Source organism: Emydura macquarii, unplaced genomic scaffold (assembly GCF_026122565.2).
Source record: "Emydura macquarii macquarii isolate MOO-44397 ecotype Brisbane River unplaced genomic scaffold, CSIRO-AGI_Emac_v2 contig_469, whole genome shotgun sequence".
Taxonomy (NCBI): domain Eukaryota; kingdom Metazoa; phylum Chordata; order Testudines; family Chelidae; genus Emydura; species Emydura macquarii.
In genome coordinates, this window is record NW_027130606.1 from 137,229 (window position 1) to 153,360 (window position 16,132).

General features: G+C 58.1%; 1 non-coding gene and 1 pseudogene across 1 annotated transcript; one reads left to right on the forward strand and one right to left on the reverse strand.

Annotated features, from left to right (window-relative positions):
- Positions 1-1,033: 1,033 nt before the first annotated feature.
- Positions 1,034-10,469, forward strand: LOC137146700 (zinc finger protein RFP-like; annotated as a pseudogene).
- A 5,235-nt stretch (positions 10,470-15,704) lies between these two features.
- LOC137146705 (U2 spliceosomal RNA) lies at positions 15,705-15,895 on the reverse strand. The gene has a single exon (XR_010918017.1). It is a non-coding gene; the product is annotated as a U2 spliceosomal RNA (small nuclear RNA).
- Between the last annotated feature and the right edge of the window lie 237 nt (positions 15,896-16,132).

Sequence of the window (16,132 nt, forward strand, 5' to 3'; positions counted from 1 at the left end):
TCTGAACTGCTCCTTGGATCTGTGTTTAAGATTAATCCGGCTGACAATCCTACGGAGAATGCATGGGACCCCTCAACAACTGTTCAAAACTGATGGTGCTAAATCAGACAAATCTCGGGGCTGTGACTGAGCAGGTGCTAACTTAACTCATAGACTCTGGGCCTGCTCCTACACCCGCAGAACTGAACTGCAGAGTTAATTCTTTTCCTATCAAATAAAATTGTGTAATAAGACAAACAGATAATTTAAAACCGAATGGATGTTAATTGGAAGCTGAATAAACCGGAAACACTTTAGTTATGCAGAGAACTAATAATTGTTAAAAGACAAGTCCTACAAAAGGAAATCCAGAAAGTGACCAGCAGTGGCAGACTGGAGCACAGACATTGTAAGCTTGGCGACCATGGAAAGAATTGAAAACCATCCCAGAAACACCCCAGAAAAATGCTCAGAGCTCTGGGATGTTTTCCTGGCAGTATCTCAATGATCCTATTTAATATATGGAGGCCCCCTTGCCTCCCCCTGCTCTAAACCCACTTCCTTCCTGCCCCGTCTCTATCTCCTTCCTCTGAACTTTCCCTCTATTTGTTATTTTAATTTAATTTTTCTTTAACTAGTTGGATTTTTGGAAGCAAATTTTGTTTTTTCGAAATTGTGGAATACAAATAATTGATTTACATTTTACCATTCATATTCTAGATATCTTTCAAATGTATCTGAGGTTACCTAGCAAATGGCTGATACATTGTGAGCTGTTAATGTGCTATGAGAAGTTTAGGTGCCATTGGTTATGTCTGTTTGTTCTGTGTGTGTTTGTAGCTATTTAAAAATGTAATAAAAACATAACATGACAAACCAAAGCCAGACCCAACAACTGCCCTGGCCCTGGCTCTGTCTGCCCTGCCCCGGGGCTGTGACACTGGCGGTGACTCGCTGCAGCTCAGCCCGGCCCGCTGGGAACAGCAGGAAGGGAATCGCCCCAACCAAACCGGTTTCTCTGAGCTCAGGAAAGTGAAACTAACCCGCAGCGGCTGTTCCCGGCCCGGGCGGAGGAGCCATGGCTGCTGCCGGGGAGCTGGCCGGGAGCTTCCAGGACGAAGTGACTTGCTCCGTCTGCCTGGAGTATTTCACAGAGCCGGTGACTACTGAGTGTGGGCACAACTTCTGCCGAGCCTGCATCAGCCAGTGCTGGGGGGAGTCGGAGCCAAACTTCCCCTGCCCCCAGTGCCGAGAACCCGCCCAGCAGAGACACCTGCGGCCCAACAGGCAGCTGGGCAACGTGGTGCAGTTAGTGAAACGCCTGAGGCTGCAGGCGGTGCCGGAGCCCGAGGGGGCAGAGTGTGTGAGAGACACCAGGAGGCTCTGAAACTCTTCTGTCAGGAGGATCAAACCCCCATCTGCGTGATCTGCAGAGAGTCCCGGGCTCACCGCGCTCACACCGCGCTGCCCATCGAGGAGGCTGCCCAGGAGTACAGGGTAGGGCGCAGTTATCGCCATGGCTGGGAGTTACAGGCCCAGCCTCTGCACTCACAGAGCCCCTGGCCTGGGTCTGAGCAGCCCCGGATTGGAACCTGGGAAGTGCCCGATCCCGGGACCAAAGAAGGTTCCTGGGGCTGATGGTGCTGGGGAGGAGCCGGGCCGGGCCCAGCAGCTCTGCCCGGGGAGTTCCCTTGGAGCTGGGGTCAGTCACTTTTCAGTGGGTTGGAGAAGGGGACGTGGTTCCCCAGCCTCTGCTCAGTGACGATCACAGGGCACAAAGCAAGGACCCGAACCAGCCCCCAGAGCCCTTGTCTGTGTTCGCAGGAGCAAATCCTGAGCCGCCTGCAGCGTCTGAGGGAGGAGAGAGAAGAGCTGCAGGGCCTGAAATCCGACTGGGACAAGGAGAGCGAGAGGCTCCTGGTAGGTGCCCTGCCCCGCCCAGCAGGTTTGCCCAGGGGCGCCAGCGACAGCAGCAGGGGGAGTCTCTGCCCTGTTTGGTGTCTGTAATTCAGGAGGGTGAAGGATTTCCAGGGTCGATGCAGTGAGGGAGTTTAGGGCATTTAAACAGCGCGGGGCAGACTCTGCTCTCAGGTACCTGGTGTAAATCAGGAGTGACCCACTGAAGTCAGTGGGGTTAGGGTCAGATGCTCTGTGACCCTGGTGTTAATTCCCGCTGAAGTCAGGGGGTCACACAGGGTAGCTGGGAGCAGCCTCTGGCTCTGCCTCTGTAGCACTGGGGGTGAGAGGAGACTAGAACTGCTGAATGTGCACAGGTGTCGCAGGGGGTCAGGGTGAAGCTGGGGAGACATTTGCTGCTCCCAGGGTTTGAGTGTCAGACATTTCCAGTGATGCCATCGGGTGTTTGGGCAGCAGCGTTTGCCAAGGCCTGGTCTACACTGAAATCTGTTGCTGGTACCGTGATGGGGTTTGGGGGGATGATTTTTGGTGACATTTTTTACTCCTGGCCAGAGCCCTGGTGTAGACACAGTTCTACTGGCAGAGAAGTGACATGAAACGCTCTGTGCAGCCTGGACAAGGCTTTGTGCCATTTCCCATGATCCCCCGCTCTCCCCGTGTGCCCTGCCCTGCCCTGCCCCTCTCTGTGCCCCCCAGAGGCAGACGGAAGTGGAGAGGCAGCTGGTGGTGTCCGAGGTTGAGCAGCTGCGCCAGTTCCTGGCTGAACAAGAGCGCCTCCTGCTGGCCCGGCTGGGGGAGCTGGAGGAGGAGGGAGGAAAACAGCACCCAGCTGTGCGAGGAGATTTCCCGGCTCAGCGCCCTGATCACGGAGCTGGAGGGGAAGTGTCAGCAGCCGGCGCCTGAACTGCTGCAGGTGAGACCGTGTCAGACGCGCCCAGAGCCCAGTGCAGGGAGGGGACGGCCCCTGAGTCACTTGGGGCTCACAGGGTAACTCAGTGCAGAGAGCCCAGCCTGGGGTGTCTGCAGGGCCAGGGGTCCCAGGGCTGTACAGAGACAGGAGTTTGGGCCGTCAGGGAGGGAAGGAGAGGGAGGCTGGTGAAAGGCTGTTCCAGCCCCAGGGCTCAGTGCAGGGGCCCGGCCGTCCCTGCAGAGCAGCTGGTGGGAAAGGGGCTCTGCTCGCACTAGCACAGCCCTTTAGTGCCTCCACCCCACTGGGGAGCAGCCTGTGGGGCTGGGGCTGTGGGAGCAGAGTGACCCGTCTGGGGCAGTGGCTGGGCTGGGCCGTGGGCACTGACTCTCTGCTCTGTCTCTCGTTCCCCTCTAGGGTGTCAGAAGCGCCGTGAGCAGGTACGTCCAGGCTCGTCTGCCCCTCACGCCCCGTTGTGCTGGGAAGAGGCTCAGAGACCCGGCTACAGACCCAGCCCCCAGATCCCCGACCGTGGGACGGTCTCACCCTCTGGATCCAGCCCCCCTCCCTCCCCATTGCCCTGGGGCAGCTGGAGCTGTGACTCTGAGACCCATCCTGGGGAGGGGATCGCCCCACAGCTGTGGGCTGGAGAACCCTCCCTGGGGCCGGTCTGGCTCAGGGGATCATTACTGGGGCTGGGGCCTGTCACCCCGAGGGCCCAGCTGGGACCTGGCCCCAGCTCTGTCATGACCCAAAGCCTGTCCCGTGTGAGGGGGCCCAGGGGCGAAAGAGCCAAGTGTCCCAGCTCATGCCTCATTGTACTACATTCCACGTCCCAGAATCCCCCACCCCATGGGGAGCGACCAGGCCCCTTGAAGGCTGAGAGGAGACACTGAGAAGTGGCTGGGCCTGGAGAATGGGCCCCTCTCTCAGCCCCGGGAGTGGCCCCTCCAGGCCCTCCTTTCTGGCTTTTGGGGGGGGGGAGAGGGGAACTTCTGTGGCCCCAGATCCCACCCGCTCCCTGGCTTTCTAGGCCGAGGAGGGAGAGGAATAAACACACTCGTGTCTCTGCAGGGGAGAGGAGGCGACGTCTCCACATCCGGTGCCCAAATCCCCTGAGCTGGAAAAGAGAATCCGGGATTTCGCTCGAGAGAACAATCTCCAGGGGGCTGTGAGGGGATTCCTGGGTAAGGGACGCTCCGAGGGTTTCTCTCTTACAGTGTCCGGGCAGGGACAGGTGGGGGACTCCCAGGGGGAAGCTGCGGAGCTGAGACTGCAGGAGGGAGGCCCCCGTTGGTTGGGTTGTTGTCAGTCCCTGAGTGTTCATACCGAGCGGGGCAGATCATTCGCAGTCACTGCCGCTCTGGCCTGGCCAGCTGAGCTCAGGGGCTGACTCTCCTGCAGCTGCTGCTGTTCAGAATTTCTGGGTGTTTCTCTCCGGCTCCGATTTGCTGCTCACTGCTCTAGATCTGCAGTTCAGCCAGCTGAGGTTGAACATGGAGCTGCCACGAGGATCCACAGGGCGAGAATCTGGTCTGTGGGTCCGTGGGCAATTGCTGCATCCACAGCCGCAGCCAGCACTGCTGGTGGGGCAGCCATTGATGGGCTGTGAGCTTGTGGGGCCAAGCACCCCTGGATGTCCTGGGTCCTGCCCAGAGGCCCTGGCTGGCAGGGCCACCCACCCTTGGCCCAGGCAAGCTGTTTAAGGCCTAGGGGCAACTCCTGGAGGCTGCCTTGGTACAAATGTAATTCCCTGACCTGCTGCTGGGTTAGACCCTCCCTTGTTCTTGCTTCTTTGCCTTGTCCCAGCCCTGTCCCAGCCTGCTTCTGCCTTGGACCCAGCCCTGCTCCTGCCTTCCTTGACCCAGATAACCTAGTTCTAACTCCCAGCTCCAATTCCTGGCTCTGGCTCTGGTTTGACCCTCTGCTCGGGCGTTCGGCTTCTGGCTCTGGCTCTGGTTCTGGCCCTTGGTTCCATTTCTCAGCACTGACGCCTGCTCTGATCGCTGTGCTTGGCTGCCCGTGTCCTGGCTCCTGACAGCCACGCTGCTGGGCTGTGATTGTCTCTGTTTGGAGGAGGGGAGCAGGGGGTTGGTGGATTTCTGAGCTCCAGGGAAGCTGTTCTGAGCAGAAAGGCAGATTTCCCATAAAGACATGGATGGCTGAGAACAGGAGCTTGGTGTGAAAGTGCCTTCCCCGCTGCAACTATCCCTGCGGCAGCGCCCTCCTGCTGGGAAACGAGAGAGTCTCCCTCCAATGTGCCCTACGTGGGCAGAGGGACAAGCGGGATATTTCTTGGGAACGTTGGTAGCTGGTCAGCGTGAGACACGTTATCACAGACAGACTCAGGCCAGGTTGTCAGCTCCCTGGTGTCAGTGGAGCTTTGCTGATTTACACCAGCTGAGCATCTGGCCCTAGTGTTTGAGCACCTTAGGGCAGATTTTCAGAGGTATTTAGGTGTGTGGTGGGATTTTCAAACACCCCAGAGCAGGCTAAGCACCTACCTCCCATTGATTTCAATAGGAGTGAAGTGTCTGAGCTGCTTCAGCACTTGGACAAATCTCCCGAGGTGTCTGTCTGCATCTTTAGGTGCCTAAATCCCAGTGAAAAGCTGCTTCTTGGGCCTTAGGCCTGGTCAGCACCAGAAAATCAGATCAGCAGAACTGTCTGTCAGAGGCATGAAAAATGCACACCCCTAAGTGGTGTAGTTAAGCCGACCTATGTCCCTGCCTCTCAGGGATGTGGGGTAACTGCACCGATGGGAGAACCCCTCCGTCGGCATAGGGAGCGTTTACACTGAAGTGCAACACTGGGACATCTGTAGGGGTTTAAGTGTAGACAAGCCCTTAGTGCCTCTTCTCTCACTGACATCGTATCATCTGGGAGCTGTGATGGAATGATTGTTAGCACTGGTGATACAGGGACTGTGATTCATTATTGATTTTTCTTTTTCTCTTTCCTTGCAGAGGGGCTGGCTGCAGAGAGAGGTGAGAATCCTGAGTAGCTGTTCTAGGGCAGTGTTACCCACACACTAGGGCACCCCACCTTTTCCCAGTCTGTTGGGCTCCAGGCGTAACCTGCTTAAGGCAGCCCTGCCCTTTCCCAGTCCGTAGGGCTCCAGGGAAAGGCACCTACCTTTACCCAATTCACACTCTAGGGCTCAGGGTCACCCTCTCCCAATCCATAGGGCTCCGGGCATAATTCTCTGCGGGTTTGCAGGATCTTTTACCTGTGAAGGAGCCTTACACAGTAATATCCCTATTCTCTATTTATTAATAATGACCAAACATAGTACACATGCTAAGCGTACAGGGCTGTGCTCACCAATCCTCATCAGGCAGGCGGACTTTCCCTGTTAGCCAGGCAAGGTCAGTCTGGTCTGGATTCTGGTTGCTGCATGTCAGGGTCGTGCAGAGGATTCTAGCAGGTCTGGTCTTGGGTGGTGTCTTGGAGGTGGATTCTTCTTCTTCCTTCAGGTCTTTCCTTCTTATTTTTCTTGTTCCCCTTTTCTTCTTCTAGCTGGTCTGCCTCTTGGACCCCAGTTTTTATAGTGAAACATGAGTCCTGCTTAGCTACACCTTAACCAATCATATTACAAAATAAATCTTTGACCAATCCTAGCATATTGCAAAATAATGCTTTAAGCAATCGGACCGACCACCTTAATTAACCACACTTAGTTCTCTTAGTTATGTAATAGCCAGAAACAATCAAAGAACCAAACAGAAATCATTCAATACACAATAGAGAAGTGGGTCCCATACAGACAAAACAATAAGAAGTGTAGAGTTTACAACCACAACTGTTGATAAGTGATTCCTTGCCAGACAGATGCTATCAAACAACGTTTTCTTTAAGCATCTTAAGATCTGTTTCTTTATCTGGTGGTGGTAGGTACTATTAGGACAGTAGCACCTTCTTAACAGCCCGATACTCCATTGTCTGGATGTAATGTCAGGAGGGTGAAGATGTGACTGCATGCTGCTTAGCTTATGGCTGCTGTCTCTCCTACTATGGCTGTTACTGCTTAGCCAAAAAACAAGGCCTCAGACCTTTCAGCAGGGCACAGCAGCTGCTGGGAGCCTGTTCCCCTGTATGGAGCAGCCCCTGGGCTGGGCGGGTGTGCAGTGATCTGCACAGGAGAGAAACCCAGCAGGTGAACGTGGGACAAGAACATGGGTCAGAAAAGACAAAACAGAGTCCGAACCTGTCCAGCTCTGGGCTGTTGTGAGACGGTGCAGAGCTGGGTGCGGTGGGAACAGGCCCATGTACCTGGCTAGAGCGGCTGCTCCACCATCAGGGCTCTTTGGTCTAGGGTCTGCCCCCCTCCCCCTGCCCCTGCCCCAGACCCTGCTCCAGGTACCCCTGCAGTGTGAATTCTCACCTCTCTCTCTGCTGGTTTGTTCCAGGACTCAGAAGAGCCCGAGGATTTGCAGGTAACTGAGGCCAAACCTGTGTCAGTGACTCCAGCCCCTCCCCTGGCAGAGATTCACTCCCTGCAGCTGCTCCTGGCACCAGCGCCCCGTAGTGCCTGAAACCTGGGCTCCCTCCCTGTGACCGGCCAGAGTCAGCACATCCCGGCTCCCCTCCCACCGGCCCCGGCACGGCTGGGCTCCGGCTAGTTCTGTCCCCGGCCCATGAGCCTGTTGGGATCCTGAGCTCGTCTTCCCGGTGCCGCCTCCTAGGGAATCACTGACCTCCTAGGGAATCATCCTGTCCCCTCCCCCTGTCACCCTGTCCTGGGCAGGGCACCCCAACCTGTCACCCCTCCCGGGCAGAGTGCCAGGCCCTGAGAGACTCGCTGGCTGCCCCAAACTGGCCAGGCCCAGGGTGTCCAGCAGGTCCGTTGGTGCTGGCACCGCGCTCGCTGCCAGAGCTCCCAGCCCCTGACCGAGCCCGGCCTGTTGCCCAGCGCTGACCCCTCCCTGCAGGTGGGGACGCTGCTGCTCTGATGGTTGAGGCCCCTGCCACCTATCTGCCGCTTCCTCTGCTGCTGTGCTCTCTGGTCCAGCACGTACTGGGACCAGTGCGGTGCTGCTGGGGCAGCGCCTTCCCTTGGCACCTGGATTATATGTGTCTGGGGCAAGTGGCCCGGGCGAGTGGGCAGGGACCTGCTCAGAGACACACGCCCTGTGCTGCACCCAGAGGGCAGAGACCAGCCCGGGCCGGGCAGCAAAGTGCCAGTGAGCCAGCCGCTGCAGAGACAGAACAAGGGGCTGCCGGCCCCACACGGCTCCTGGTCTGAGAGCAGACAAGGCCCAGCAGGGGGAGCAGCAAACTCTGGGGAGGGGGAGTGAGGGTCTGAGTGTGGGAGCAGTGACACCCTGGGCCTGTCTGGCTGGGTCGGGCGGAGGGTTTTGTAGAGACCCGGCTGGCTCCGTGCTGGGCCCTGGGTCACCCCCAGTTCAGCATCCAGCCAGCAGGGGGCTCCGTACCCCCAGGTGCAGGACAGGGCAGGGCAGGGGCAGCCTGAGGTCGGGGGGGCAGGCTCAGGTGGAGCCGGAGGCTGTGGGGCAGCAGGAGCAGCCAGGTAGCTGGGCCGGGGGGGCCGGGAGCTGGGCAGGAGGCACAAACCCCCTGTGCTCAGCGCTCACTCCAGGTTGTCACTTTGGTCCCTTTCAACTGGGGTCAGACTCCGCGGTGAGGGGCCCGCACAGCCAGACTGGGGAGAGCCAGACTCTGTCCGTGGGGGGAGGGGCAGCAGCTCTGTTACATGGTGCCAGTTTCACAGAATTGTCATGGGGAGGGGCACCCCCCTCAGCTGCCTCAGGGTGGCCTGCAAGCTCCCTGCCTCAGTTTCCCCTCCTCAGCACTCCTGAAATTATTCGACACAGAGCAAAACATCTGAGACAAAAATCCCCTGCTGGGGTTTACTTGGACTCTGCCCCTGGAACCTGCCCCTCCCTTTGCCCCCTGCCATCCTGGCACCTGCCCCTCCCCCAACCACCCTCTGCACCCTGGAGCCCCCCATCACTTCAACCCCACACACCCTGTCAGCCACGTCTTCCCTTTCCCCCTATGGCTCCTATCCCTCCCCTCACCCCATCTGTGCCTCCCCTGTAACCCTGGCACCCACCTCTACCCTCCTCCTCCTCTGCCCCTTGATGTCTGCCCCTTCCCTCACTCCCCTGTTGCCCCCTGGGGTCTGCCCCTCCCCTCCTCTCATCTCCCTGTTAGTGCCCACCACACCCCTCACTCCCCCCATGCCCCTCTGGTGCCTGCCCCACGCCTCACCCCCTTTGTCCCCTTGTCACCTGCACCTTCCCCGCCCCATCTTTGGCCCACCTGGTGCCCCCCCACTCCTCGTGATCCCTCTGACACTGGGGGCTGCCCCTTCCCCCGCTACCTCTAGTCCTCTGGGGCCAGCCCCCCTTTCACTGCCCCTCTGCCTCCCTGGGGCTCCTCTTCCCCCTTAGCCTCCCTGACACCCACCCCTCCCATCACCCCACTCTGCCCCCTGGCACCTGCCTCTCCCCTCGCTCTGCCCTCGGTGATCACACCCTGCCCTAGACACCCCCACTGTCCCCGGGGTTCAAGCCTCACTCTGTGCCCCTGGCTGCTGCCCCACTCCTCTCCCCCCACCTCTGGCACCTGACCCTCCTCTTCACTTCCCTCAGCCCCCTAGAGCCCACCCCTCTCCCCATTCCCCTGCCCCTTGGAGCCCCCCATTGCCTCACACCCCTCTGCCTCCTGGTGCCCCCTTCCCTTGCTTCCCTGTGCCCTGGGACCTGCCCCTCCCTCCACCCCCCTCTGTCATGCTGGTGCCTGCTCCTTTCCTTGTCCCCTCTGCCCTTGTGCCTGCTCCTCCCCTCTGCCCCTCCTCATCCTCTCCCAGCATCAGCCTGTCCCCTCCCCCGTCCCTGGGCTGCCCTCCCCTGCCCTGCCCCCGCTGACACCTTCCCACCCCACCCCTCCCCTGCTCCTGCTCTCCTTCCCCTCAACTTCGCTCCATGGGCAGAGGGGCCCTGACTCCCCTTAACAGGCAACACCCCCCCCCCAACAATTAACGAGGATGCAGGTTAATTTCCCTTTGATCCCCGTGACCAGCCCCTGCCCCGGCCCTGACTCTGTGACTCTCTCCCCAGTGGACGTGACTCTGGATCCAGACACAGCAAGTCCCTGGCTCGTCCTGTCTGAGGATGGGAAACGTGTGAGACGTGGAGACACATGCCAGGATCTGCCCGACAATCCTGAGAGATTCGATACTAGTCCCTGTGTGCTGGGCGCTGAGGGGTTCCCGGGCGGGAGGCGTTACTGGGAGGTGGAGGTGGGAAACAAGACTCAGTGGGACCTGGGGGTTTGTAGGGAATCTGTGAGCAGGAAGGGGCCGGTCACACTCTCACCTGGGAATGGATACTGGGTCCTGTTGCTGAGAGAAGGGAAATACGAGGCCTGCACCTCCCCCCCAACCTGCCTCCCCGTGAACGTCAGGCCCAGCCGGGTGGGGATTTTCCTGGACTATGAGGCGGGCGAGGTCTCATTTTACGATGTCACCGACAGGTCCCAGCTCTGCACTGTCACTGGCACCTTCTCCGGGACGCTTCGTCCTTATTTCTATCCTGGTGTCCGTGCTGGGGGTGAAAATGTGGCTCCCCTGATCATCTGCCCGGTCCCAGCCCAGGCCGGAGGGAATCTCTGTCCCTGACAGCGACACCCGCGGCAGAGATTGTCCCCTCCCAGCGCTGAGCAGCCCCCAGGCCTGTGCCCAGGGGAGGGTCTAAAGGGCATCACCCTCCTGCCCCCCCCACTCGCCCCTCAGTTCCCAGCACCAGGCCTGTCAGATGGGGGAGGGGAGAGGGGTGCAGAAGGGGGTTAGGAGGAGCCAGCTGCTGGGTTATGGGGGCAGGGCAGGGGGTGTGTGTGTTGGGTGGGGAAAATGTCAGAGGTGGAGGCTGAAGGTGGGGACGGGGAGGGCGCTGTAGCATCAGGAAGGGAAGAGCCCAGCTGAACTGAGGAAGACTCTGGGGGGATGTAATGAGGGGGGAGGGGAGAGAGGCCCATGGAGGAAGAGCCCCTGTGTCTCTGCCCATGGCGGGGAGTGAAACAGCCCCAGGGGGCAGCGCGGGGGCAGGGGTGGGAGCACCAGGGCCCTGCTGTACGGGCCGCTCTGCACTGCAGCCTCAGCCTGGGGAGGAACTGGTCCCAGCACAATGGGAGAGTGGGGAGAGCTGGGGGAGGGGATTCGGTAGCTGGGCCAGGAGAAGTGGGGTGAGAGTGAACGAGGGGCCAGGCTGGGGGAGGTGGGACCTACTCACAGGAAGGAGCCCAGGCAGCTTTTCCTCCCTCCCAATGTGTTTGCCCCATCCCGTTGCAGTGCGACAAATGGCTCCCAGCACAGGGTGACACTGGTAGGAAATATGGACAGACAGCTACTGTCTTTTGCCTCTTCACAGTTTGTTGCCCCTCACCTTCCCCATCCCCTGGCCCAGGGGTAGCAGATGGTGACGGACGGGGATCAGTCACTCCTGTCAGAATATACTACCCCTGTGAAATCTCAGTGTAAAATTTGGAGAGGAAAAAGAGAGATTGTTCTAATTTAGAAAGTGTTATTACTGTAACAATGTGTCAATATGTTAATTTACATTTCAACAACATGCCTCTAAGCAGATTTTTGGAAATGGAATTAAAATTTATTTTTTGTCTTCACTCACATGTACATTGAAATGTAACTTCTCTAAACAGCGTCATTGGTATTTCAAGGGTATCATTTCAAGAAATGCAAAATATTTATCCTAACAAAATAATCATAGAACTGTCAGAGCCGGTTGTTCAGTTCCACATGTATCATAATGACCATGTGTTATAAACAGCCCAGATGGACGTGTTGTGCAGCTGCTCTTCTCGCTCTACTTATTGTCTTCACTGGTTCTTCTTCGCATGCTTGCTCATGTCCATTCCACTATAGGTGTGTGCACACCTCCGTGCACGGTTACCCAGAACTTTTTTCCCCTTAGCGGATCCCGTAAGGCCAGCTCTAGTGCCCCCTGGAGCCCCGTGCACATGCCGTGGTATATGAGGTGCTGCCGCCCCTACACCCCTTCTTTCCGCCCGTGATGGTTGCTGGAACTAGCCTTGCTCACAGCAAGTACTATTCCCCTTGTTTGGACTTGTTCCTTCTCTGAGTTTAGTTTCAGTTAGTTAAGTAGTTGTTAAATGTAGTTAGAGATTAGGCAGTCCCTGCTGGGACTTCGCGTGGTCAGGCCATGCCCCCAGTCACTGGGTTTCAAGCCATGTGCCTCCTGCGGGAAGGCTTTCCCACTCACTGACCCCCACAACATCTGCCTTAAGTGCCTGGGGGAAGCCCACAGAAAGAACAAGTGCAAAATCTGCAAGGCTTTCAAACTGAGGACTCAAAAGGACCGAGAAAACCGTGCTGATGGAGGCAGCGCTCCACCCGGCATCCAAGCCAACCTGCTGCACCTCGGTACCGAGTGCGTTATCGGTACAGAGAGCGCCGTTGGCACCGCCCGCAACTCGGCACCATGCAACTTCACTGGTACCGAAGAAGATGAGGAAGCAGCGCGCGGCGTGTGGACACCCTTGCGCCGTCGGTATGGGCGGGTTCGAATGCGGAGATGCACCGACATCGGCTCATCGAGACTCTTTCTCTGGTGCCTGCATCTCCTGTTGGGGGCCTCCCTGACTCCTGGGAGTGGGAGAGTGCCCCTACCGACACCGTCAACACTGGAGGCTTTTCAGGTGGCAAGAGCCTTGTTGGCCTTGCCTATGTGGCCTCCGCCCCACCTCCACCAAGGGAGAAGGGGTCAGTGTCACAAGGGAAACTCGCGTTGGGTCCCGCTGAAAGACGGAGGAGATCCCCGGTACGGGGAGGAAGATCTCCTGCTGGATGGTCACCTACAGTAGAGCAGAGCCACTTCCCTAGTAGTCGCTCCAGGTCAGTGTCATCAAGCCAACCTGTACCGACACGGGACGTGGAGTCTCCTTCTTGTCACCGACGTCGATCCCCGGCACCGGAGGCAGCATAAGCCAGGAGATGGCACCTGTCAATGTCTGCCTGGCGGTGCTCGGACAGCTCCCGTTCCCACTCTCTGGCACCGAGGAGTTTGCCCACACCCAGGCAGCGCAGAACCCAGTCGGAGGAGGAAGCCCCGGCACTGCAGAGTTCGCCCACACTAAGACAACGCAGAACCCGGTCGCTGGAGTCTGGCTCAGTACCGAGGAGTTTGGGACAGCACCGACCTTGGTCACCAAAGGCTTCCACAGAGCCGCAAGGCAAGTGGTGCTGGAAATCGTTGGTACCAAGACAACGCTCCAGTACTGACAGCTCTTTGGAGTGCGACCCTGCTTATCGGCACCGCTCGCGGCGATGGAGGCAGTCCTCATCGTCCTTCAGGTCGGAGGCGTCGAGGGGGCGGTCCCTGGTACGGAAGGGTGCCCGTGACCGGGGACATACACGGTACCCCAGGTCCAGGGCCTCTGACTCCAATGATGCCTCAGGGTCTCCCATGGCTGACACTCGTCAGGCAAGTCGATGCCCCCATAAAGTGCCAGAGCCCATGGCGCAGTTAGCCCCACGCTGGCCCCAGGGACAATGGCCGTAACAATGGCCTTATTGGGCCCCATGGAGTCTCCAGGTGGGACCTGGTCCGCAATCCATTAAATCTTCGGGGGTGCAGTCTGTGCCTCTGGTACTGGGAAAGGCCCATCGGTGTCTCCCCTGCCAGGTAAGTATGAGTCACTGAGTCCCTGCCGCTACCTCTCAGCACATGGTGGGGCGCACCTCGGCCCTCCCGCAATCCCCGACTGCTATCCCTGGCTGCAGACACCACGGTCCCGGCCAGCTCCCTTCTCACCATCAAGCCTGGGGGGGAGGCAAATGGGCCCGGATCGGCCGCCTGCTCCTGCTCCCACAATGCTCTGCTCGCACCTGGATCTGCACACGCGCCTGCACGCCCGGTTCTCCCTCCCTTGGCAGAAAGTGGGCAGAGAAGCCTGGAAAGTCGCTTGATGGCGCTATTTGAAGCAGTCAAACACAATCCATCCGAAATGTCGCTGCACCAAATTTCCTCCGCTTCTGCATGAGACTCATTCTGGGGAAACGGGGACAGGGAGCGAACCCGTTACAGGGAGGGGTGGGGAATAGAGGAAGGCGGAAAGTTAAGAGCAGGGGGAAGAAAGAAAGGGAAAGACAATGAATAGACAAAAGAAGCGGAGGAAGAGAGCAAATGGCTGGGCAATTGGGTGCCATGGCAGCGGCGACCCTGCAAAGCTGCAGGCCGTTCCCTGCACCCCAGCCCTCCTGTTATCCTGCCTGGAAGCTGCTCACATTCAGAATATATTGGTTTGTGCCTGTGGCTGGTACTGGCATTGATGACTCAGTGTGTGTGTCGGGTAACACGGATAAAGTGGGCTCAGTGTTTGTGAGCTGGTGAGCGGGGCTCGACTAAATGGCAATTAGAGATTAATCACATGTGGATGGCAAGGGGTAAAATAGTTCCCAGCTTTCCACTTGCTATAATCTGCAGCCAGGATGACTGAGACTGCTGAGTGCAGGACCGGGAGCTGGCCGAGCCCTTCATGAAACACTGGGTAAGGCCGAGGTGCCTGGGAACCCCACTGGGCACAGGGCTGGGAGCCAGGACTCCTGGGTTCTATCCGGCTCTGGGATGGAAGGGTGGGAGGAACACCTCTGCCCTGATCCCAGCCAAAGTGTGCTGTCAGTCAGTCACCCCAGGTAAAGCCCCAGATTCGGCCATTCCTAATCAAGGGTCCCCCCAGGATGGGATCAGGCCCATGGCTTGGGGGGGCAGCCCCTACTCCCAGGCACCCAGCGCAGGATCTATGTGTGAAGGGCCCATACCCCTGTACAGTGCTCGCCCTGTGCCCAGGTGTGACAGATATCGCTCTTGGGCCACGTCTGTGAGGCCCAGTGTGTTAACGGGAGGGAGAGACTGTGTGTGAGTGTGTTTTGCTCTTGGGGGGGGGTCACCAGTGCTCCCCTGGGAACTAACAACAGTGGGGGCCCAGCCGAGCCACTGAAACTGTTACAGTTTTATTGGTCAATGCCAATAAAGGCTGATGCCCCCCTGCCCCCTGCCCGGAGACACACACCCACTATCCAGTGTTAAAATATTCCCCTGGCTACAGTCAGACCCTCACACCAGCCAGGGCAGAGGCTTGTGCTGGAATTATTAGAAAGCCCCATTGAGCCCGGCCCGGCCCAGCAAGGAGCTCGCTTAGCAGATGCTGAAACATGCACCGGCCCGGGGGGCTGTGCTGCCCGCAAGTGGCTCCGCATCCTGTCCAGGGGTTGGGCTTCCTAGGTCAGAGCCTGCCGCATCCACAGCCCGGCTTGCCTGCTGCTCTGTGTCTGCGTCCCCAGCCAGGCAGAGCGGGGCACCCCCTCCCCGCAGCCCAGCTGCTGTGGGTCTGGAACCGGCCCCCGTCCCCAGGCCAGCGCCGGACTCTGCCAACAGGAGCTGCTGAGCCAGGGGCTGTAGGTGATGGAGAGACCTGGGGACCAGCCTGGGCAAACGGGCTGCGTTCCCCAATCCCGGAGCCCCTGGAAATTGGCGTCAGCCCGGGTAATGGAGCTGCTGCCCTCGCCCTGCTGGGATCGGCCTCAGGGACAAAGCTGGGGGAGCACAGGAGTGAACGCTGCAGGGGAGAAGGCAGAGGGTGGAGCGGGAATCAAGGGTCCCTCCTTGATCTCTCTGGGGGTGGGGTGGACAGGAAGGGAAAGGGTGAACAATGGAGCATGGCTGGGGGGGACCCTTCGAAAGGTGGAGATAGATCGACTCTTCTAGGGGCGTCTGTCCCCCAGTTCTGAGACGCAATTGCCTCTGTGGTGGGAACAGGCCCCAGTACGGTCCCAGGAGGGAAGGGGGGTGGGCCATAGACAAGTATTTTCTCTGTTTTTCACCAGATTGTTCTCCCCAAGGGAAGATGCACCATTTCCGGAAGTACTGCAGTACCAGGCTGATGCGCGGAGTGGATGGAGCAAGCCCCTATTCCATCTCCATTTTAAAAATCCATTTAATATAGAGATCTCAAATCGAGAACATATCAGATATTAAACTGATAAGAACAGATTTAACAACTTTTATTAAAAATAATGTTTAAAAAAATGATGAGGTATGGAGCTTAAACAAAAGTGTTTCTCGACATCCAAGCACAATGTACAGATTATCAGCGGGTACAGAGTTTGGTTGGAAGTTGGAGCATACAAGGAAAGCATAATCTGCGGTATCCCGGGTGGAGGGTAATAGGTTTGACAGTTAAAAAATACAAGCAGGCGGATAAGAGGGTACGTTGTTCATACAAAAGTTACGTTGAAGCGTGGTTTGTAGGAAGTAGAAAGGTAAGGGA